Source organism: Scaptodrosophila lebanonensis, unplaced genomic scaffold (genome assembly GCF_003285725.1).
Source record: "Scaptodrosophila lebanonensis strain 11010-0011.00,11010-0021.00 unplaced genomic scaffold, SlebRS2 tig00000053-arrow-pilon, whole genome shotgun sequence".
Classification (NCBI taxonomy): Eukaryota; Metazoa; Arthropoda; class Insecta; order Diptera; family Drosophilidae; genus Scaptodrosophila; species Scaptodrosophila lebanonensis.
Genome location: NW_022060548.1, coordinates 10,536,933 through 10,562,829, shown reverse-complemented (window position 1 = coordinate 10,562,829; position 25,897 = coordinate 10,536,933). Strand labels below are relative to the sequence as shown.

Here is a 25,897-nt window from a genome sequence, read left to right as displayed (position 1 = left end):
AAAGGTTGTGCGGTGAGTGCACACCCAACCGCTTTCAGCTTTCATAATTAATTGAAATGTCAATACATTGTGCTGCCCTCGCTTGGCTTCTGGCAACCAGACGAGTGGGGTCCGAGGGAATTGCGTTAGAGTGCTGGCGACATTGTCAAAGGCAAAGGCCGTCTTGCCATTCCCCATCCCACCCTTCCCACCCATCTGGTGAACTATTTTTAGACATGTCATCTATCAAGGAACGTCACGCGGCCCACGCGTCGTATACGTCATATCCGCACACAAACGCACCACCCATGAATGGCACGAGCACAAGCGTAAGTTGTGACTAATGAAACATAAATAAGCCAAGTTACACAAATTCTAATTCGCACATAGTTTCCGGTTAAGAAAATTACACCACAAGCTGCAGAAATTCGTTGGTAAGCTTTCGAAATCTATTGCCAAACAAATGTTCGCAACTGTTTTAAATAACACTAACTGCACAAAAAATGTAAATTGTTATTAAGAGCAGCGTAGAGTATTGAATGAACGTTTTGCTAATAAATTGTCGTCGGCTAGAAATTGAAGCTTATTAACGAAAGAAACATTATTGGCAGAGCCACATGACATCCTAGAGTCAATGACCAAGTAGTATTTAAATGTGTGGTGTTTTAATAAAAGGTGATTTAACCTGTTTCGAATAAACACTTAAACACTACAATGAGCCAACATTATACAGAAAACCAAATTTTTTCTTCACAACTTGGACATGCAACTCATACAAATTGTTAGTCTTATAAGAAAGTAATGCTGATCCTATTCAAGTGACGTTCAGTGTACATATACAAACATCTTGTGAACATTTGAAATTATCTATTAACAAATGGTGGTCATAGTTGGCAAGTTTTGCAAGGATTATGAGTATGCGGAAATGTGTGGAAGTCTAGAAACGTGTGTTCTATGGACAATAAATAAGAACTAAGAAATATTGTATGCACTTCTTCCATTAAAGTGTTTAGCTTTATATCAGATCATTGGTTTTATTGATGGGCTGGTAGTGTTGTTGTTGGCAAAGCGGCAACAGACTCCCCAATTTTTTACGAGATTTATGACTTTTGCAAAAGGTGAAAAAATTTTGGCAATTGTATAAAACCTCCTCTTAAAAGTAATCTCTCATCATATTCCTTTTTCTTTTTGCTTGTACTGTAACTATTTTTGCTTAAATTGTGTTTTTAAAGTTGCTTTATTTTTGTTCTCTTCTGGCAAAATAGCTTTTCTCTCTTTTTCTAAGAATTTTTCGTTATTCCAGCTGTCCCTTTGTTTCTGCAGATTTGATTTTTCAATCATTTTTCATCGTAACTTTTTTCAACGTTTGCGTTTACGTTTTGTTTGCCGGGTACACAACATATTAAATCGATTTTTTCCGTAGGATCGGAGACTGAATGGGTTTTGTAGAACCTGTTCTGACTATGATTATTCGGGGATGTAAATTAATTCCATTTTTTTTTTTATAAAAATGTACATATATATGGAGAAAAAAAATCAAAGAAAAACACAAATAAAACATGACGCCTCATATTGTCGTAAAATAAAGGTCTAGTGCTTAGACGAATAGAGTTACTGCCAGACAGCAACAGAGAGAGAGAGAGAGAGATAGACGGGAGAGCATGGCTATGTCCTAAATCTGGGCTTTAACTCAAATTAACGCACACAAACGCACTCGTAAAAATTACCCCCACCCCGATATGGCATAGCTTGGCCGAAAATTTATTGCACAATTTTGTTGCCTAATAAACGCTTTTTGACCCGCTGGCCCAAATAAATCGCCAGCTAAGCAGCGCGCAGTGCCTGCAAAAACAAATTGCGGTCGTCCGCTCAACTGCATGTTATGTAAACTTTACCTAGTTGCCTCCTTCAGGCCCACAGATTACACAGCCAGGCGCTCCATGGGTCAATAAACTGACTTCGGCACAAATGCCAATAGCGGCTAAGCGATAAAAATGATAGACAGACAGTGGAACGAGGGGAAAGCTGGGTGGGTTGGCGATTAGAATGTCGCGATAAGAAATTCGTTTCATGCATGCATTGCATGCCAAAAACAAATGGGTGGCAACAAGCTAAGGGAACTACCAATTTCTAATGGTCGAGCGCTGGCTAATTTAGTCGACATTTGCCGCATGGGGTTAAAAATGCACACCACTTACCCTCTACAATACACATAAATCACATACACAACGCTTTATGGCCATTTAATGGCTGTCAAGATAAGCCGGGTGCGCAAATAATTGTCCAAATATATTCTATAATCTGTATGCATGCCTACATTACTGGCCATTTCAGCGACCCATGTCCTACGATAGCCTTATAACTGCAGGAGTCCATTACCAGCCTGAGTACATTTTTATGTTGGAATGCATTATGGAGCTAAAAACCATGCCAAGTAATTGCAGTAATTGCATGTTCAGGTGCAATAAATTATGAATGCTATAATAAAGTAAAACCGTGTAAAGCCCTAAGTAATGCAAGCTCTAGAAAGGAAACATGGAAAAGGGCTAAAGTAGAATTTCCGATGATTTTCAGATTAAATAAAATTTAATTTAATTAAATTAATGCTTCCATTTATTGTAGTATATATGTATATACTATATGTTATATGTTGCTTGTTTCAATGTAAAATTTAATTATATTAATAGAGCTAGTGTAGCAGGAAAATAATATTATCACCAAACATTTGTGTTATAAAAAAGAACAGTTGTCTTTCATTTTAAAGAAGTGATGTATTTTTATACCAGCTCTATAATGTTTAAATTCGAAGTGGCAGAAGCAGAAGAAGTCATGGCAAACCTCATAATATTGATAAGCATGCTGAGACAAATCGGTATAGACATATTTGCTTATCCGTTTATTAATTTTTCCCTCTGTTCGACTGTATGAGCCCCGAAAACTTTTCAACCATAATAGTTAGGAACGCCAAATATGTGCATATAGCCTTGTCTTCTCAATACGCATGTAAAGTTTGCAGCAAACTATATAAAGTCGTATTATTTTACATATAGTAATAGCCATAGGACTAATTACTCATTCCAACAGTTTTAGCACGATTGATTAGTTTATTCAAAAGATATTTAAATAAAATTGGGGTTTCTGAGTTTTATTTAGCGCACTTAATGATATTCAAATATATCATATAGTTGCCGTAGCAAGGATAAGTGTAGAAATAAATCATACTGTCAAAAACTTTTTTCTTGATATAACTTATCGTAACCCAAATCGATTTTTTTGCTATATTTTATTATAATGTAAAGACCTTCAACATCGGTGTACACACTTATAGCTGCCATTGGAACAAAAATTACAAAAATTAATCTTAGTACGAAAAACTTTGTGGTATATACATAAAGATATCTTACATCTTCCAAAGTCTGACATTTTTACAAAACTCTGTAAACTATATCTTATGTCAGCCATTAGTATTATTGGTACAACGAAGTTAATAATAGTCAAAAAGCTTTAAGCGAGAAGGGTAGTTAAGAGTTCGACTCATGCTCGTAAAATGAGATATCATCTTAGCTTGATTAAATTAAATTGTTTTAAAACATCAGTTCTGTTCACTTTAATAAACAAAATCAATAAATGTTGACATTCTGGTATAGATTTAACAATTTCCAAAGAGTAGATATAATATTGATTTAAAGTACATGTAAATATGTTTATACAACTGTAGACAGTCTTAAAAGTTATTTAACATTGTTTGAAAACATTCGCACAATCACATAATCATTAACAAACTTGGACTCTACATTTCTTTAATTACGAATTGATGAAACATCATTAAGCATTTCTAATGAGCACAACCCCCCCCAACCTCGACCCATCTTCAGTTTGTTTGGCAACTGTAAGTCAAAATTTTGTTGAAAACTTTTGTCGAACATAATCGTTTAATGCTTTGTGTGTGCTTTTGGGTCAAAACCCCAGCAGCCGTTACATTTTTGAGACAATCTACCAGCCCCTCCACCTCCATCAAATTGTGGCCCCGCTTTGCAGTAATTAATAAACGGCATTGTTGTGGAGCGTGCAAGTGTGGCGACGAGTCTGGCAACTTGTGCGCACCACTTAAATGATTAATGAAGAGAAGCATGTCAACAAAAGTGAAGTTTGCTTTTGGGCACAATTGCCCAACCACCTGCGCCCACCTGGCCGCGAGCTTCCACTGAGCTGTGCTGTCCATCAATTATGCATTAATCAACACTAAATACATTTAAGTTGGAAATTAATTTCTTATGCCAATTAATTAAGGAAAGTGGGTCGGGCACCTACACTTCACAAATGCAAACACATAAATCCACGAAAAAGAAACAAAAAAAAAAAAAAAATGGTAAGAGGAGAAGTCGCAACAATTTCAATTTGCAGCAACAAACGCAAACTTTTCACGTAAACCAAAAACGAAAAAAAAGGAAAACGTATAAGGAGCATGAAAAACAAACACAAACAACGATAAGTGCAGTGCAGAGTGAAGGAGTCGCATGGCCTCGCATTGCATCGGATCGCTTCGCGTTCCACGTTCTACGTTGCATGTTGCAATCATTGAAATAAACCGAAAGCAATAAGCAGTTGCCACTGCGCCATAAAACAAACAGCAAGCTCAGTGTGTGAAATTGCAATCAAGGCGGCGCTCGAGCTCATGAAAAACTGAGCGCTGGCGATTTGACTGCAACAGAAAGAGGCAACGACGATGTGGCAAGGACCGCCATCGTCAACGTCAACATCGTCCTCATTCTGACTGTTTCTGTGACTGTGACTGTGGCTGCGCCGTTGAGTGCAAGAAAAAGTGTCAATTGACAATGAAACCGAAATGTGATGCGACAGCAAATGCAGCGAACGGCACTCAAAGTCCAAGCCAGTTCGTATGTCAGTCGCTCAATCGCCCAGTCAGTCAGTTAGTCAGTCAGTCAACTAGTTGGTCGGATTGTTTGCTGGCTAGTTGTTCTCAACAGTTTGCGCAGCCAAGACATAAAAACACAGCAGCCAGCTATAGAGGTTTTTCATTTTAACGATTTCGTTACGGTTACCCATTTGGTTAGAAGGCGATGAAGGAGGAGGAGAAGCAGAAGCTGAAGGAGAAGTGTGGTGGCAGCATTTGCTGATAATACCACTTGTCTGCCTGCCTCACATGGCGTATGCGCAACCATCTGCTATTGAAAAACTTTGGTGCTCGCTGCTTTGCAATTTCGCTTGGCGCACAAAAGTATGCTACAACTTTCAAATGCACACGCTCATCAATTTAGTGGCAACTTTTGTGCGCTGCTCTCAATGGTCCCTGCTCGATCTTTTGCGCTAACAGACTTAATTGAAATGGAATAGTATATTGGCGAACGGAAATGTCTATATTTGTATGCGCGTGTGTGTGGGAAGATGATAAATGACGCTGTATACTACAGTATGTCCATATGTGTGTGTGTGTCTGTTTTTATTTATTAGCACATCCCTTAAGGCAGTTGCGTATGAAATTACACTCTAATTTGATAAAAACCGAGTGTAAGAGCATTGCAATTAAAATGATTTGGCAAATAAAAAGAGGGATCTTATTTCAATATTATTTCTTCGTTATTAACAATTGTAAGCTTCTTTGAGTGCCAGACTCTTCACAATTTCAACAGAGGAAGACAATGCATGCAAAATACAAAAAAAGCCTGTTTGCACGGCCGGAATCGTTTCCAATGTTTCAGTTTTTCCATATTATTATTGTAATGGATATTTTTTAAATATATTGCACCCATCCATCCACCTAATTTCCAATGCCTTTTAGGCGCCCAATCAACATTCTTTTACTATTTGTGTAATAACTAAAAAAAAAATTATTTACATACAATCCCTCTTAATAAGAAGAAACAATTGTTTTTTGCATTTAAGCAAAGGCATAATATTTTGTTATATAATTTGTAAATTACTTTTCACAATCAAAAAAATGTAATGAATGCATTGATTCTGTAAAAGCATTTCAAAAAGGACAACTAAGCTCAGTAACAAATGTTATATAAATACTAAAATGAATTTAAAACCTTTCTTGCTTAAAGAGAAATGACATTCTAGCTTGTTAAGGAAATTTTGTTTCAAGCTTGACAGTTCCATTTAATGGTTTCCTAAAGAAATTTCCATTTTCTGAAAGTCAATTGTAATGAACATTATTCAGTACAGATGCCCATCAATTCCAATTAAACAAATGCTGAAATCCTATTATCCGTATATAAGTATTTGCCCATGTTTAAGTCTCTTGTACATATAAATAAATATATGAGTTTATGTTTATTTTTGATAGCATGGCTCTTTTTGGGTCACCCATTGAATTCGAATTTAAATTTTAATTTAAATGCATTTGCCAAAATATTTAGATGAGCTTCAATGTTATGTGTTTGTTTGTTTATCACATTTGATAAATCAGAGGGTGATTGGTTTTGTAGAGAAAATATACAAAGAGGGTGATTCCTATTGTAAATAAATAAATCATAAAAAAAATGACAGAAACTTTCCCAAATATTGTTTTCATTTTAAAACCTAATAGTCTCAAGTATAAAGAAATTTATGCATTTAGCGATGTATATAGTACATAGTATGTCCGGGTTTTTTAAGAATTCAATGTCTGTGCAAGCTGTACGATAAATAAGAAGAGAACGCTCATAAAAAAATATAAACTCCTTAAAAAAATTCAATATAATCACATGATGTAAAAATAAATAACATTAAAGAGTATTAAAGATATAAATGATTAAATTAATAAAAAAAATTGTATGGTTTCATATTGTTTCATTTTTTTTAAACTTTTGCATATTTATTTTTAGTGTCTATTATTTTCTCAGTATTTAAATTTTATAGATATATAATATATTTTATTATTATTTTTTTTCAGACCTGTGTTATATTTCAAATGAACATATATATCTACACCCAAAGGATAAAAGGGTAAGTACAAATTTAGTGTGATTATAAGTATGTAAAACATAAATATTGTATAACTACCAAATTTTTAAAATATTGCTTTTTTTAAGTATCTTTAAACATTTACATTTTTTTTTTCTATAACATTTCTAAACAATTCGTAAATTGTCAAGGAATTGCATATTTCTGGGATATGTGATTCTAAGTATTTATATATTTATCTTTACCATTTTCACATCTTGCATATTTACAAGGGATTCTATATATACTTTTCATATACTCGTATATATTTCATCATGGGCTTTAAAAGTTAGAGAGCATTGCACTAATTGGAAAATTAATTGCCTTAGTGGTCGAAGCTCTTGCCTTAGAATTAAATTAGCAATATATGACATTAAAATCTCTCGTTCTTCCCTGAGTATTTGCAATTTTTGCATCGAAACTGACTTTAAATTTAATGCCACATAAACAAATATTGCACTATGCTGTCAAAAATGTGTAATGTGGCTTGCATTGTTGTTCGGCGTTACCCTTTCTCCCTCCTGTTGTCTTTGCCTGTAGCTTGGTCGTAGCCAGAAAATGACAAAAGCCATGTCAACAGCATTTTCGAGCTGCTGCTGCCCAGCCAAGGGCTAAGACAATGTACTCTACACACACGCAGATGCATACACAGACAGGAATACACAAAGATACATGGGATTTTGTATGTCCAAGCTTTCTTTGCTCTTGCAATTTGGTTACTTTTCAAAAGCTGCAAACAATGGCACGATAATTTATTCATATTTGGCTACAAAAGTGCCACAATGCACACACACACTCGAACACTCATATTTATGTACACGTGTGCGTATATGAATTTTTAAATAACTATAAATTTCTAAATTTACACAAGAGACACATGTGGAAGACACATAGTTCGCATCTTCGCATCTACTTCCTGCTACTTCTGCCTCTTCTTATTGTTGTGCTTCTTTATGGAGCGATAAGACCCACAAATTTAAGACCTGGACCTGGACCATTGGACAAACAATGGAATGCCTAATGAATATTTTTGGGTGCTTGCTCGATACGACCTCTGGCTCCAGCGAGTGTTGTTAATTGGATCATAAATTTACAGCTACATCAGAAGGCGTTCGCAACAATAACTACAACAACAATAACAACTACAACATGACCCTGCAGCTGTTACAAATTTAGTTGCAAGCGTTGGCCAAATATTTGCTTAATATTTATACAAATATATGTCCGTGTGGGTTTTCATAATAAATGCAATCAAATTTAATGCAACACACATTTATTCGTAAATATATTACACATTCGCCCCGTTGTGCTAAAAACAGCATCACACGTGCACAGTGGGATATGGAAGGACAAGAACAAGGGCAAGGCGGCGCCTGAGTAGGCAATTATAAGTGAACTCGTTTGTTTTAAAATATATTTTATGAGCCCTAACAATAATAATATTACCTTCGTCTTAACGAAAATGTTAACTTATGTTGCAAGAGTTTGGACTTACTTTATTAATTTTCCAGATCACAAGCTTAAAGTATGTGTTGTTCAGTAATAATTCAGTAAATTCAAACAGCTTAAATATTGATTTAAATATTTTAGAGCGCTTTCAATTCAATAGACTAAAAGTTGCAGCTTAAGGAGTTTACATAAATGAAGAAGCGTCGTTTAATTGAAAGCCAATAAAAAATATTTGCATTAAGAAAACTGTTTAATTATAAATTACTCATATACGTATGTAACTTGAGGAATCATTTCTACATCAGATTACTTCTAGTGCTGCAAGCTTACATTTTGTTTAAGCTTTCAAAAAACCTTAAAATTCCGGACATAAAATTCTGCAAAATAATTCAAATAAAAAATTAATAAAATTAAAAAATGAATAAAACACAATTAAATTAAACTTGAAAAATTCAATAAAATTAGATACAAATATTTTAAAAAATTCACAAATTTATTAAATTTAAATGAAAATAAACAATTTGAATAACATAAAAAATGTATAAAACAATTATGATTAAAGTGTACTAAATAAATTAAACAAAATTAAACATAATTTCGAAAAATAAAATTTAAGAAAATAATTACAATTCATTATAATTAATATGATTTCATCAAAAAAATTCGTTTCTGCTTTAATATTTCGTTTCAGTTTATGCCTGCGATATTTCTTCGAAGCATTGATAGCATTATGAATGAAAGATGTCTTAAATAAAGGCGAAGCTATGACAACTCTATACATACTATATTATTGAGAACTAACATTCCCCCTAGTCGTTGTTGAACAGTAGATTTTTATATTTAACCCAAAAATGCTGCGAAATTGATATTTTGAGCAAACCTTTTGTAAAGGAACGGCCACCAATATAGGAACAATTTGAGACTCAAAAATATATAACCACAAGTCTTAGCGACCCAAAAGAAGAGTACTCTTTATGGTATTTTTTTTTTCGAGTTCAATATAAATATTGAATAACTATTTCCTGAGCGAAAATTAAATTGTTAGAATGTAACGCCATTTTTTGGCATCGATATGTAACCCCACTGTGCGCCGTTGGGTATTGGGAAGTGCTAGAAAGCACGATGTGGTTGCAAGGTCGCCTGTAATGACTATAAATATTAAATATGTATTATAAATATCATTAAATCGAGTGTTTGTTTGTGTGGCACATCAATTGCATAACAACATGAAACGCACACACGAAGACGCTTCGATGCTTTCACGCTCGCTTGTCTTTGCTGCTGACAGCGTTGGCCCGTCATGCCCCACCCTTGTCGCTCTGTTTGTCTGGCCGTCTTTGGTTTTGGCATTAGTGCCAAGAAATTTTGCGCACACAGACACACACACACACACACACATGTAGAAATGTGGCAAGCAAGGCAGCGACAGCAACAGCGACAACGACAGCGGCTGTGAAATTGTGATACTGTGGTGGCTTGGGGGGGTGGTGCGACTAATTGCGGCGGCATAACTTGTTGCGCCATACAGCCCACATGCATGTAAACTGCGCAGACACATAGACAGACAGACAGACGGACATAAATATACTACATATATAGGGGAAGAGGAAGAGGGAGTGGAAGAGAGGAGAGGCGGAGGCGACAGGCAGCGGCTGTTGACTGTCTTAGAACTATTGGCCAACAACTATAACAAGAGGCAACCAACAGTGAATTGCATTAAGCGACAAGTGTGTGCGCTGTTTGTGGCCTCATGCGCCCCCTCGCCGCTCGCCCCACCCCGCCCCGGCCCGCCGGCCCGTCCACGACACAGGCATGTCATCGTCACTGTTTGCCGTAAACAAAGTCAAAGTGGCTTGGCAGGCATTTTTGTTTGATTGCCAGCACACGGAGCACGTGTATGCACTAATAAAGACGTTGATGACGGCACAAGGAGAACGAGGGGGGGGGGGGGGGGCTAGTTAAATAAATAGTGAATAGCACAAGCTAAGGATGCGGGGCCCGCCATCATTCGCATAGTTGTGAGGCAGCTGCGGTCGCTTTAAATGCAATTAAGCTGCACTGTGGCTAATCCTTGGGTTGCATGCAACAAACGGCGGCACTCTCTTAAGTGTATAATTAAAATCATGTTGTGGCTCCGACAACAACAGCAGCAGCATCAGCAGAATACCGCAATTAGTGATGGGCACGTGAATTGGCGGCAAAAGAGTTAATAATACATTTAAGGCCTTTTTTAAACATTTATGATGTCATCAAGCAAATTTTTTTTTTTTTTATATATATATATACTTTTTATACCTTAAAAGGGTATGCGAGTTTGTTGCGAGTGTACGAGTTAATGTAGCCCACTTAATGAGGCATGCATGACGAGTTGAAAAGTCCGTCTGTCCGTATGAAAAGAAGCATCTTAGAATAACAAAACTTGGTAGCCAGATTCTCCAAAGCTCGACAAAGGACAAATTTGTGTTCGGATGCACCCGCTCTTTACCCCGCTATTAGTTTGTAAATCAAATTTGTTAATTACATTCCCTTTAAATCGTTCAGGCGAGCACAATTTCTCTCTCTGGCATACAATTTTGCCAATCGCAGCATGTTTATAAAGAAAGAAAGTTTTACTTTAAATTAATTTAATTTAATTTATTTGTAATAGCTGTAACAGTCGCTTCCGTATCTTTCAGACGGAAATAAAGTTAAACATTGAAAAATTGGAGAAAATTATTTGCCCTTCTCACAACATTCTTCAAGTCGAGAAAGTACCCTACCTTTTTGAAATTCAAAGAATGCCACGAATATGTCGAATAAGAAATCTACTACATCTAACAATAATTTTTAATAATTTACTTTTTTTTGTGGTTAATTTTCGCTGCCATTCAAAACTCATCGTCTACTGCTCACGATTGAAATAAAGACCGCCACAGAGTAGCAAAAATAACGACAGTTTAAAGCCCATACTTGGCCAGCTGAGCTGCCTGTTTATAGGCCAGTGTGGCTGGCTGGCTGGCTGACTTGCTGGTTGGCCAACTTTCGAGTTGTCTGAGAGCAAGTACGAGTATATAGGTATACTATATAGTTAGTAGCAGCAGCTGCTGCTGCTGCAGTTGCTAAGAGCTTAATAAAATTATGTGACGATGATTGCGCCGTGAGTGGCATGTTGGGGCCTGCTTCCTGGGTCGTGGCAGCTGTACGGCTCGTTGGCTTTCGGCAGAAATGGACGCACGGCTGCTACTGCAGTTGCAGCCACAAATGTTGCCTGCTGCCCTGCTGCTGTGCAGGACTTGAAAAATACATTAAGGTTGTGCTTGCAAATAGCCTCAGATATATATGTATATATATATATATATATATATATATATATATATATACATACTATATATACATACTACATATATATTTCGACTGTGTATGTTAGAGTGGCTTGTTGATTGCAATGTTAAAAAGCTGTCGTTGTCGATATGGACCGCCTCCCTGCCCACCTCCCTGCCTACCCCTTCCTGTCCCGCCCCTCCCCTCCACGTGCCAGCTCTACTATAACATTTAATTAAAAACTTGTGTGGCATGAAATTACATTTCGACGTGCGTCTGGCTTCCTTTGCGTCTGTCTATGTGTGTGTGTGTGTGTGTGTATGTCTGTTTGTTTGTGTGCGTGTCAACAGCACGTGGCAGGTAGTCATATGCATAAAGGCATCCAAAGACTCAATTCATACGTACAAAAAAGAATATGCATATACCTACATACATACAAGTATATACGTGCGAAAGAGTTGCCAAAGGAAATGGGGCAACATCCGTTGGGCGCCTCCTTCGTCGTTATTGCCGTTTCTATCGTTAAGATCTGCTTGCAGTTCCGACAGGATATTTATGTTGCTCATTTTATTAAAGTGAAAAGAACATACAATATACATACTATATATAAAGTATATATTTGCGACACTGCCATTAAATCGAGCAGAAAGCAGCACGAGACGCCAAAGGAAGAAAAAATGTTCGCATAAATCACTTTCTCCTTTGCAATTTATTTCAATTCCGTTTCAATTTTTTTTCTTTTTTCGTAATTACGGCATATTACAGTGCAGTGTTTCTTAGCCATTGCAACGATATTCTTAATCATTTTAAATGAAGTGAATTATGCATTTCATAATACTCTTGTCAACCATAAAAGTTTCGCAAAGTGATTGTGTTTCCTTTAGTAATATATAATATAGACATCCTTGTAAAAACATTGTCGAATCTTAATTTGCCAATATATATTCTTCAGTTTATTTTCCCAAAGTTGTTGACTTTTAATTATATTCTTAAGCCATTTTTTGTGGCATTTAGTTTACTTTGAGAAAAATCGAAGTTTCCAAATATATATAAATTCGTTTAATGTAATGTAGTTGTTTACTTTTTTTTATATTTAGTTCAGCTTACGAAGTATTTTTATTTGCAAATATACTTGTATATACATTGTCAAGTTTATTTTCATTAGTTTGTCGACTTTTCTATTTCATTGTAAGGCAAAGTTTATAAAATTTTGTTATAATTAGTTTGACTTCAGAAGAAACCTAATCTTCGGACATAAATTTGATTTCATTTCTTGTTTGTTCTCAATTGCTTGATTTCTAGTCCACAAACTCAAACGGGTTGATTATTTGTCAGACTTTTCTGCAGTGAAAAAGAAGAGTTTAAAACTTATTTTTTTAAAGGCAATAAGTTAAGTGAGGAAAAGTGTAATCGGACTCGTATTTACATGCTTACAATAAGTTCGTTTGCATAAATTCGATTCTATCTAATATACACTTGTATATTTCTAATTTAACTAAATTAGCCATCGCTTAAGAACATATGTTTCAACATATTTATAATAAAGATATTATTCATTACAGATCTAAGTCTGTCTTGTCTTATGACTAACAAGACTAAATATTCGAATACATTTAAGCAGAATTTTAGAAATATTTTGCCATATAAAGTGTTAACGCAAATTTTAACCCCTTGTTAGTCGAATTTCCTAACACCTCAAGACGAGACTTGTAAATCACTACACTAAATTGTAATACGATTTAATACTGCCTACTTAAATTAATTTCAAAAATATTTCCTCTATCGTATAAGGCCAATTCCTAAAATGTATTAAATCCAATTCCAATTCAGTTCCATAAATACATAAAATGATTATTATTATATCGCAATCATTATAACAAAGAACAAACTATTAGTGAAATATTAATTAATTTAAGAATATAATTAAATTTACTTTAGAAATGTGGTCCTATATTTGTAGACAACAATTTTTATCCACCAAGTATTAGTGAATTGAATTTGTTGACAAAAAATTCCACATTTGGATGAATTGGAAATAATTGAAAATTTTAAAAACTAACTAAGGAAGGCTCTAAATATTTACGAGCCCACTAAATATGTTTAAGTTGCCCATAAAATAGTTCGAATTGTTGTTTCAAGTTGAAGTCAAACAGATATCGTGTGTTAGTACTGAAAAATATTTATAGAGACTAGTTCTTAGATACTAAGGCGTATAGTTCGAATAATTTTAATGCTGTTTCATTTATTTCTGTAATCAATGCTTAGCTTAACTTTGTATTCCCCTCCTTAGTTATCGCCTTATATTCTTCAAAGAATTGCCTAATTTTGTACTTCTGTTACTTAAGAGTTGATCTTATTCTTATTTTAAAATATAATTCGATAAACTTATTATTAGTTATGAACAAATTCCTTAACAGCTAAGCACATGTACTTACATACAGCTTAAGGTCCGCACCTTTTTTGCCATATTAGTGGCAGCCACTTGCATACACATACATATTTCTGAATGCGCATTATAAATGCAAATCTTGCTTAGCAAATGCAATCAAATTGCAACACCAATTGTTGCATTGCTGCTGCTTTTCTTGTTGTTTTTGTTGTTGTTGTTTGTATGTATGCGACATTTGTTATGCAAAAATTGTATCCTTTGGTGTTCGCCCTGCCCGCTACTCGCGGAGCCTTTTCTGCGCATTTCAATTAAACATCACACATACGCCATGTGGCACGGGCCAGCAGCGGCGGCAGCTGTTGCAGCTATTCGTTCGTTGGCTGGCTGGCTGGCTGTTGGTACAAAAGCTCGCAACTAAAATCCGCTTAAAACTTATTCAATTAAACTTCAGGCAAATGCGCGAGCCAACAACAAGAACAAAAACCAGTAATACACAGACACAGACATATTCAAGACATATATATGTATGTATATACTATATACATACTTATATATAAAACTATAATGAAAACAAAAAGGAAAGCGGCGAGCTATACAAATGGCATATAAAAATATGCGCATAAAAAGTGTGTGTAAATATAATATTTTTGCTTGGCAATGCAACAAAAAAGCTGGTGGGCGCTGCTGGGAGCTGCGAGCGACAAAAAAGGAGCAGCAGCAATATAAATCAACAGACATGGCAGACAGTTGTAGTCGTCGTCGTCGTAGTCGTCGTCGTCGTTTTCGTTGTCGTTGTCCTTGCTCGCTCGCCCTTTGCTTGCGTTTTTATTTATGCCGCCATTTTGTTTTCATAACGCGCCTGAGACGTGAACATAAACATTGGCATGCTTTTGACCAATCCTCTGGCTATTGTTGTTGTTGCTGCTGCCGTTTGTTTCCTGCTTCGTCTGCCGTCTGCTATTTGCTATTTGTTGTTATTGTTGCCCCTGCTGATGCTGATAATAATCTGCAAATCAGCTTAAAATTTACGAACAAATGTGGTCGCCATTGTGTGTGCGACTACCACTAACCGATCTCGACCGCCGACTGTCCACAACTTTAACTATGCAAATCCACAAATCAAACTTCCAAAGGCTGCACAAGCAACGAAGCTGGCCGAACGGCCAGCAGGCTGCCAACCACCAGACAGACGACTAACCACCCGCTTTCTATGTAACATTCAGTTAAGCATTTTATTTTCATACACGACTACATATATATTTTTCTGCTGCCGCTTGTACAGTCGAGCTCAGCTTTAGAGAGACTGTATTTCCTCCTCTATGATATATCAAAATATCTCTGAACAAAGGGTATTTCGATTTTAACAGTACTTGGTAAGCTTCTAGAGCACTATTTTAATTGCAAGAATACGTTTGTTACTTCGCCGAATATGCGATTAGCTTTCTTTGTTCGCATTTTTGAAATCGTTTTTCCACTGTATGAAAATTTGTATGTACATCCACAAAAGGTGTGTGTGTTTGTGTGTGTGGTACGTGGCCGCAGACATTGCCACAACAAAGCAAATTTAGAGTCGGCATGTGTGTGTGGGTGTTGGCTTTTTGTTTTCGTTACTATGCCGTTTGTTGTCTGCCCGGAAACGTGACTTATTCGAAATTTATGTACTTTTTAGTCAAACGTGGAGTGTGGAAAATAAAACTAGAAAGCATAAACCCATTCAAGTCAGCCAGCAGCAGCAGCAGCATGATGTTTTTGTTTATCTAAAATAAAAACCCCAAAAGCGCGCGAGAAAAAATGTGTGTGTAGAGTAGAGAAGTATTTAGGCAGTAATGTCGAGCGGAGAGAAAAATTCAAATCATGTTTAGTTCGGGCCTTTGGCATGCGGGTTTGTGGGTTTTTCGTTTCATTTTATTTCGTATTTTGTATTTCTATTTGTTGTTTTGTCTTGTTTTAATTTTCTGTACAGGCTTGACATTCTAATGCAGCCGGGCGCTTAATTAGAACCATTTTTGTGCCATACGTGCCTCGCTGGCTGCCTTCGCTGGCAACATGGCGTATGTGTAATATGCAAATGTGCCTGCATTCACAAATTGAAATCAACGAGCTTACAACTTGGTGGGGTTTTTGTGCTTTTTGCCATTTCGCTGCTCGTTTCGTCTCGTTTCGTTTCGCTTCTGTTTTTCGAACAGATGTGCGCCACTTGTCACATACCTCTTACAGACTTGTTGTTGTTGTTGCTGCTATTATTGTTGTTGCTATTGCTGTTGAACATGCATCGATTACATAAACGGGCCAGCGGGCGGTCTTTGTCTCTGTCCATGTCCCTGCACAAGTCACGACATCGCTCTGCCCTGTCAATGCTCATGATTCCACGATTCCATGCCAGCTACCGAGGCTGCCTCTGATGAGGGGCCTTGATGATTTTTCAATTAACCATATGTCTGCATACATCTCTGTGTTTTTGTCTGTATTTCGTGGGCGTGGGAAAGACAAAGCCAACACTACGTTAGTTCAGGTGATTAGTTCAAAAGCATGGAGGCAGCGCCAACTAGAGCATATGCAATGCATCTTATTAGACCAGAACGAACCTATAAGCCAACACAAACACATACGACTACATACTATATATGAATAGCTAGCTCTGCCCTCAAGCCAGATGAGTTTAAATCTTTAAATCATATGGGGTAGAAGGTTAAAGCTGGACTCACGAATATCCTCTATTCAACCTTTTTTCCGCTGCAGTTACGACTTAGGTGAAATGAAAAGAAGTTTGTCGGTGAAGAGATGGGAATATGGAATGTTTAAATCGCGCCAGCTGGACTTATGAATATCATGCATCCAGCCTTGTGCTCGCTGAATTTTTCAACTTAAATAAGCTCTCTTGGATTAATCATTGCCATGGTAGGTATATGATATTAATAAATTATATTGATGGAGTTATTAAGATGAGGTTTTAAAGAGATACTGTGAATACCAAATTTTCTTCCCATATCATAATAAGCATAAAAATAGTCTACAATTGACACTCGATTCTTGATGCTTCACCAAAATTTGCAGTAATAGACTGTTTATGAAACTTCAAAAAAAAAAAAAAATGGTATTGCTAAATGGGTTAGTGGTTCGAGTTCTCTTATTAGAAAAAGAGTAGTTTAAAATTGCAAATTGAAGTTGAACAAAAGTTATTTAAGCTATAAGGTTTAATTCTCCAAACCACGTTCCTTCAAACCATATCGTGTAGCAACTCTGCTAAGAACTGCCTCATTATCTTACATTTACGAATAATATTAGAGAAAAAAGGGTTGACAACTCTGCCAATTTTGGAGAACATACTGTTCATATATTGTGTATGTAGGGAGCTTCAGTACTGTGTGTTTTTTTTGAAGTTGAGTTGAAGGGAGATAATATTGCAATATTCTTCAAAGTAGCAACACATATTTAGTAAATTCAAAGGAAGTAAATAATAATATTAATTGAAATGAAATGAAAATACTTAGAATATAAATAAATGTATCCAGAGCATATGTTTTTTATATAAGTAGAGTAATAAATTGTAATTAATAGTATTCTATTTACTAAACTCAAAGTAGCTGGCATAGCTGTGAAAACATTTAAGCACTTTTCATATTCCTGCTTAGCTATTTATTTAGATTTCTGCTGCCCTTTTGCTCATTTGTGTACTCTTGTCCTATTTATTCAACATCTGTATCAACATCTAGGCATATTAAATTTCATTTCAAATACGAATATCTATCAAGTAAGCCAGCAAATATATTTCACCAATCTACGTTCTGCACACTGCTTATGAGTAAATAAAACATATTCGGTTTCGCAGCTAAATAATAGAGACGGACAGCAACTAAGCATATCACAAATATACACTATACTATATTGCTGGAATTCTATTACAATTGTGGCGATGTCAGACGACAAGCCGTTCCGCTTAATGAAAATCTTTCCCGAACCTGCTAACTTGCCAGACATACAACGCATCGAGAATGAGGCGATGCAGGAATTAAGGCTGCGCCCAACCGTGGAAAAGGAGAAGGAAGCGGTCAGCATGGACCAAAAAAAACTGGAGCTCGAGGTGGAATCTATGAAGCTTGGGAAGCCGCAAGAGCCAGATGTGGTGACTGAGGACGAGTTGAAGTTAATTTAGTTATATAACTATAAGGAGGAAGGGGGAGAGCGAGCGAGCGAGAGAAAGAGAGAGAGAGAGAGAGAGAGAGGGCTGCCTAAAATTTTTGCACGCACACACAAAACGAAGTGGCAATGTTTGACTCTTGATAAATGTGCAGCCAATAAATTCATTTATGCTAAGCACTTGCTTATTATTATAATCCTTGCCGACACACACACACACACTATTACTGCCACTACTGTGTCCTTCGCACACAAAGCATTTAACCCTAATTTGCATTTATGGGCACGTTTTAGTCGCCATATCTACACACTATAGTTTGCCACCTGGCTAGTGGGTTTTAGTTTGTGGGGAGGTTTGTGCTTGGTTTGTGTCTTTGCTAGGCAATAAAACAAATCCGCAAAAAAGTAGTTACACACACATACACAAATACATATAGACTCACCTTAATTAAACGTGATTAAGTAGATTTCCTCGTTTTTCTGCTCGACATGAAAAACGTCGAATGTTTCAATGCCTCAATGCTTGAATGAATGCCTGAATGTTGTCCCCCTCTCTTCTTCTGCTGCTGCTGCTGCATGTGTGTGGCCTGTTTATTGTTGTTGTTGTTGTAGTCGTCGTCGTCATCATCATCATCATCATTGTTGTTGTTGTTGTAATTTAGTTTCATTTGTGCATGAAAATGAATTTGTATTATTGTTTGCATTAATTTGCCTTATTAATTACGTTTATGTTTGGTACGACTATTATGTTTTCTTTCTTTCCCTCACATCTCCCCCTCCACACTCCCCCCTTCTTTCTTTGCAGCCCTATCTGGTGGTAATTTGAGGCTACAATGTGCGCGAGTTATACACGTGTCTTCCTACACTGGAACATAATTCCGACTGCCAACACTGTAATGCCGAAACCAGTCAGAGGGAACTCGGAGTTACAGTGGTGAGGGTGAACAGGGCAGTGTGTGTGTAAATATGTTGAGCGGGAGAGATAAACAAAATAACCTAATAAATAATGTCACGAAAGCCGAATTTACGTGTGTTGTAATTGATGGGAGGCGAGTGTGTGAGCTGGACGGGGCATATCATAACTGGCGCAGCTGGTAGTCCAGGCCAGTGTTTGCGTTTTTTTTGTCTCTACAAGTGCATGCATACATACATTGAGTATATTTCAAAGAGACTAATAATATGAATGCACATCATATAACAACTTTTTGAAGTTTGATCAGTGTAAAATATGTAGTGACAAATCGCCAAGTACAACGGAATATTGTACCCTTGCATGTTATGTACATACATGTACACATATGTATATGTTTTTGCATGTATGTATGTGCATGTATGGATGGATGCGGTGGGCATAAAATTCGCAGCACGTCGAGCTTTACCTCGTTTGGGCCGGGAAACGAATACCTAAAATAAAATGCCTTACCGTTCCAGTATTCATCACAATTGCCGAACATTACAATGCTAGAATAATTAAGTAAACACTAATTACGTATGTAGCAAGTCTTGTGCAGGTTATGTATGCATATACATATATGTGTATATACGTGTATGTATGTCCATGCACATGTCATGCTCATGTAAAGGCATACATACATATGTACGTACAGACAATCACAGGCAACAAAAAGTGCATACATACATTTTAAAAATATGTACATATGTATCTTTAATGCTCTCTCAAGCACTCCCTTACACACTCTCTCACCACACAGCGACCGTTGTGATCGACTGACTCGGAGCTGATCCTGAGCCGATACGGTAACGCTCACATAAAAAGAGTTCATTCCATTGAGTACAAATGGTAAATGGAAGGAATAATTAATGCAGACGGCAAAGTGCAATAAATTAAATTAACAAGGGAAAATCTTGGAGCTGTAACAAACAAATAAATAAACTGATAATAATTATAATTATTCCGATATATATCGAAATACACATATGTAAGTAAGTACAAAAGGCTTAAGCATACTGTTGCATCAGCCGATTTGTTTCACAAATCCGTATACGCATACAAATAAAAAAAAAAAAACGATAATTCTATGGGCAATAAGGGCACATTATTGCATCATTCAATTCGAATTACAAGTGCTTAGTTTTAAAAGTACAGTCTTACAGCAACCGGCATTGAAGGCAGATGTACAGCACACAAGTGAAATAAAGTTGTCAAGTGTTTATTGAAGATTAAAACATTACAAAAAATAAGAGAAAATGAAAAGATATTGATATAGCAATACATAAATAATTTGTGAAACTTCATAATCAGAATAATTTGGGTGACTCATATATACAGATGTAAGTAAATGTACATATGTATGTATACATATGCATGAAGTACACTATTCCAATGCTTATTGCGAATTATAATATTACAGTTCACAAATATGTTCACATGCCAATGTATTATTAATGCATAATACGCATATACAGGTTATGAAATGCTACAATAACAACAATTTTTCTGCAACGTATGTAAGTACACTATACATACATATATTCTAAGAAGTACGCAGTACCAATTAACGGTAAAAGTACACAGGTTCAGTTCATAAATACATATATACAAGTATGTATATCCATATGCCGCTGTAAAACACCACGCCGACAACGATTTTATGGACACATACATATGTGAGTATTGAATTCATACATACATACACTTGCGAAACACGCAGTTAACGGCGAAAATAAAAATTAAAAAAAAAAACCCAAGAGAACTTTTTAAGAAAGGAGTGTACATAGATAAAGGAATATTATCGCATTCTCCTTGCTGTCAGCAATTGACAACAACATGAGCACATTATTTATTTATTACTTTAATTCACATTCTAATACGAATTTAATTTTCAACTTGTAGTTCTTCACCTACCGTCCATCGTATTTCACCATAGGAATTCTACATATTTTGAATTGCAGCGTTTATATTTTGTCGACCGATACGTCCGCATTCCTGCTTAAGCTACACAACACACTGCTTGGATTCCGCCACATATTCATAGAATGATACATACATGTATGTACGCCCATGGTATCTCCGCATTCTAATATACCTTATGTATGTATACCTAATTATAACTCCCCATAAATTGTCATTAAGGACTAAAAATTAAGCTAAAATTGTACATCAAAATGGCTAAGAGAAGAAATAATACCAGTGCGAATCCAATAGTTGAGTCAGTTTCCGATAATATTAACGACTCATTACTGAGCTCCAATACACTACCATCACTTCAGATACCAGATGCTATCAAACAACTTCCGACTTATGAAGGAAATCCACGCCTCCTTTATGAGTTCATTAGTAATGTTGAAGAAATACTTCTAATAATAGGAGAAATAGATGAAACATCAAGCAGTAAAATACTTTTACGAGCCATTCGCAATAAAATAATAGGTCAAGCGAATGAAGTGCTTAATATGTACGGTACCCCATTAAACTGGGGTGAGATTAAAAATAATTTAATTTTACATTATGCCGACAAAAGAACAGAGACTTCACTTATTATGGATTTGCACAATTTACGCCAAGAAAGAAAATCTGTCGAGCAGTTTTATAGTGAAATAATAGAAATACAGTCAGCCTTATGCAACAATATTTTAATTCATGAAACCGAACAAAATGTTGTTCTTGCTAAAAAAAAGTTGTATTCAGAAATGTGTTTAAACATATTTTTAACTGGCTTAAGAGACCCTTTGGGAGTCACAGTTAGAGCCATGCGTCCAAAGACTATGGCATCTGCTCTAGACTGCTGCATTAAGGAGCAGAACATTTATTATCAGAGACGGAATGAAAACAATAATAATAAATACAAGTATAGCAACAATAGCCTAACTTACAAAAGAAATTATACTCCATATAACCAACATTCAAACATAAGAAATTACGAACAACAAACTTCTCCAAGTAATATACCACTATTCAGAAACAATTCTAACTTGAGAGCAACTACTACTGTAAATACTTACGACAACAGACCAAACCGACGATATAACTCTAAATACCAAACTGTACCTCCTCAATCCGACCCTTCATATAGCACTGATAGTAACCCTTTAAAACCTAAGTTTTTTAATAATCAAATCTCAAATTCTTTTACTGATTTAAAAAACTTGGGTAACTACACTCAAAATCCAATTACTTCCGCATTAAGCCCGCAACCCACTGCAAAAATTCATAACCTAACTAATATTGAAGATCAAGAAAATTTTCAGAAATTAGCCTCAATACACAGACCGGATACTTAAGTACGTTTGGAAAAGAACTTAACTATATCTTAATTGCGTCCTTTTTTAAACACCCACTTAAATTCCTAATTGACACGGGAGCAACATCTTCATTTATTTCCCCAGAAGCTATAGACCCTAAATCTGTTTATCAAGGAAAAGAAATAGTAATTAAAACTGTTTTAAATAGCTATACAATCGACAAATTTACCGTATTGCCCATATTTAAAGAATTCAATCAACCAGGGAATTTTAAATTTGTCTTGTTCAACTTTCATAGTTATTTCGATGGATTACTGGGAATGGACTTTCTATGCCAAGTAGGAGCTAAGCTTGACCTTGTTAATGGTATTTTGGAAACTTACCATTCGAAAGTTAGACTCCTACAAAAGCCAAACACAACATCTGAAAGAATTGTTATACCACCAATGAGCAAAATCTTAGTAAATCTTCCTGTCGACATAGAAGTAGGTGACTTTTACTTGGACTCAACAATAATAAATAAATCATTAATTCTTTCTGAAGGGATATACAAAGCAAATCAATGGTCAGCAACTATTGAAGTAACCAACCCAAATAGTAGTGAGCAGTATATTTTCCTAGAGCAACCTTTAAAAGTCAGACACTACAACTCTTTAGAATACGTGGAAATAAATTTGTTAGAAGAACAATCAAAAATTATTAATAATAGCCCAGACCTTGCATTATCAATAAAAACTAACCATTTAAATAGTGAGGAAAAGGATGTATTGCTTAAGCTGTGCTCGAACTATAAAGATATATTTTTCAAGGATAATAGCTTACTTACATTCTCAAGCAAAATTAAACATTCAATTCACACGGTAAATGAGATTCCAACTCATACGAAATCTTATAGGTACCCATATATGCATAAAGAAGTAGTACAAATGGAAATAACAGAATTATTAAATCAAGGTATAATTAGACCTAGTTTTTCTCCTTGGAGTTCGCCAATATGGATCGTGCCCAAGAAAAGTGAAAACAGAACAGAAAACAAATGGAGGCTCGTTATAGATTTTAGGAAACTTAATGAGAAAACTGTGTCCGATAAATACCCGCTACCGAACATTAACGATATACTCGACAAACTTGGAAGATGCATGTATTTTTTTACATTAGATTTAGCTAGCGGATTCCACCAAATAGAAATGAATGAAGCAGATATACCAAAGACAGCGTTTACTGTAGACGGTGGTCATTATGAGTTTGTCCGCATGCCGTTCGGCCTTAAAAATGCACCGGCAACATTCCAAAGAGTTATGGATTATGTTTTAGGTGATTTAATAGGAAATACATGCTTAGTTTACTTGGACGATATTATAATTTTTTCATCCTCATTGCAAGAACATATATTATGCTTAAAAAAAGTTTTTGACAGATTGCGTAATTCAAATTTTAAAGTTCAATTGCGCAAGTCAGACTTTTTAAAAAAAGAAATTGCTTTTTTAGGGCACATCGTGACGACAAACGGGATTAGGCCCAACCCAAATAAAATACAAGCCATTAAATCATTTCCCTTACCAAAAACCACTACCGAAATAAAATCATTTCTTGGCCTTATTGGATATTACAGGAAGTTTATCCAAGATTTTGCTAAACGCACAAAACCCTTAACGAATTGCCTTAAATCAGGAAATAAAATAGTTATTGACAAAGATTTTGTCAGTTGTTTTGAGGCATGCAAAGATCTTTTATGCAATGACCCTATATTGCAATACCCTGATTTTACCAAGCCCTTTTTGCTAACCACTGATGCTAGTAACTTTGCACTTGGTGCTGTTCTATCGCAAGGGAAAATAGGTCATGATAGGCCCATTTGTTATGCTTCCAGAACATTAACCGATTCCGAAATTAACTATTCAGCTATAGAAAAAGAATTATTAGCGATAGTTTGGAGTACAAAGTATTTCCGGCCCTATTTATTTGGGAAAAAATTTTTTATCGCAACTGACCACAAGCCACTTACATGGCTCATGAATTTAAAAGAACCTAGTTCAAAATTGATAAGATGGCGCCTTAAACTTGAAGAATTCGACTATGAAATTGTTTACAAAAAGGGAAAACAAAATACAAATGCAGACGCATTAAGCAGAATCCAAATTGACATAAATCTAAACGATGCAGTACCGCATAGCATGACCCTCCGGTCTACGAACAAAATACCAGCCACCAATATTCCAATATCTAACAAGCCACTAAATGCATTTAATTATCAAATAGTACTTCGATTAAATAAGGTTTCCAATATGAAATCAGAATCTTTATTTAAAAACAAACTGAGGCGAATTGTTGAGCAGGAGGACTTTAGCGAGAAAACTGTTCTGCATATCTTTAAAACATATATTAAACCTCATAAACTAACTGCAATTTTTTGTAGCAATGATGTTTTTGCAAACATACAAGATGTATTTATAAAGTTCTTTCGCAACCAAACCTACAAGCTCGTTAGAAGTACAACATTTTTAAAAGACATAATAGAGAAGGTTCACCAGGATTCACTTATCCACCGTTACCATAACGACAGTAACCACAGAGGAATCGAAGAAACACTACTTCACCTAAAAAGAGATTTCTATTTTCCCAATATGTATGGTAAAATAGCAGAAATAATCAATAGTTGCGACATTTGTCACCTCAATAAATACGACAGACACCCACAAAAAGTAGCTTTCGAAATTCCTGAAACCCCAAGGCATCCACTCGAAATAATACACATAGATATTTTTTTTATTAATAAATCACAGAATCTGACAATTATTGACAAATTTTCAAAATTTGCGGCAGCCTTTGAAATTAATACCAGGGATAGTTTAACCATTGTTAGATATCTAAAAGAATTTATTAAAAACTATGGGGTACCTAAAAAAATAATATGCGATCAGGGCGCGGAGTTTTCGGCAAAAATATTGAAGGATTTTTGCAACCAATACGGGACTGAAATTCACTATACCTCATACCAACAATCTTCAAGCAATTCACCAGTCGAGAGACTCCACTCAACCCTCATTGAAATATATCGGATAATAAATTCGAAAAAGAAAGAAATGAACCTCAGCCTCGACCATACTGAAATGCTTGCGGAAACATTAATCACATATAACAATTCCATTCACACGGCTACAAAACTAACACCATACGAACTTTTTTCTGGACAAACATCGGACTTTCAAAAGAATTTACAATTTAATAACGAACACGACTATTTAATCAAACTTAATCGGTACCGACAAGACGTTTACCCTAAAATCAAAGACATTCTTGAAGAAACAACAAAAAATCGTATAAATAAACTTAATTGCAATAGAGACCAACCAAATAACCCTAACAAAAACGACATTATATATAGAAAGGAAAATCGAAGAAATAAAATAGCTCCTCGGTTTTCGAAACAAATTGTTAAATTGAATAAAAAGTGTACTGTCATAACCGACAGACAACAAAAAATTCACAAGT

At 35.6% G+C, this 25,897-nt stretch overlaps 1 protein-coding gene across 13 annotated transcripts in view; it reads right to left on the bottom strand.

Annotated features, from left to right (window-relative positions):
- LOC115624334 (glutamate-gated chloride channel) overlaps nt 1–18,949 on the bottom strand; it is a 54,066-nt gene extending 35,117 nt beyond the window's left edge. For 6 of the 13 annotated variants that reach the window (XM_030518971.1, XM_030518979.1, XM_030518970.1 and 3 more), the window contains exon 1: nt 18,646–18,949. The gene's annotated coding sequence lies outside the window, so the exon portion shown is untranslated. The remainder of the gene's footprint in view (nt 1–18,645) is intronic. The other 7 variants (XM_030518976.1, XM_030518980.1, XM_030518972.1 and 4 more) reach the window with 2 other exon arrangements.
- Between the last annotated feature and the right edge of the window lie 6,948 nt (nt 18,950–25,897).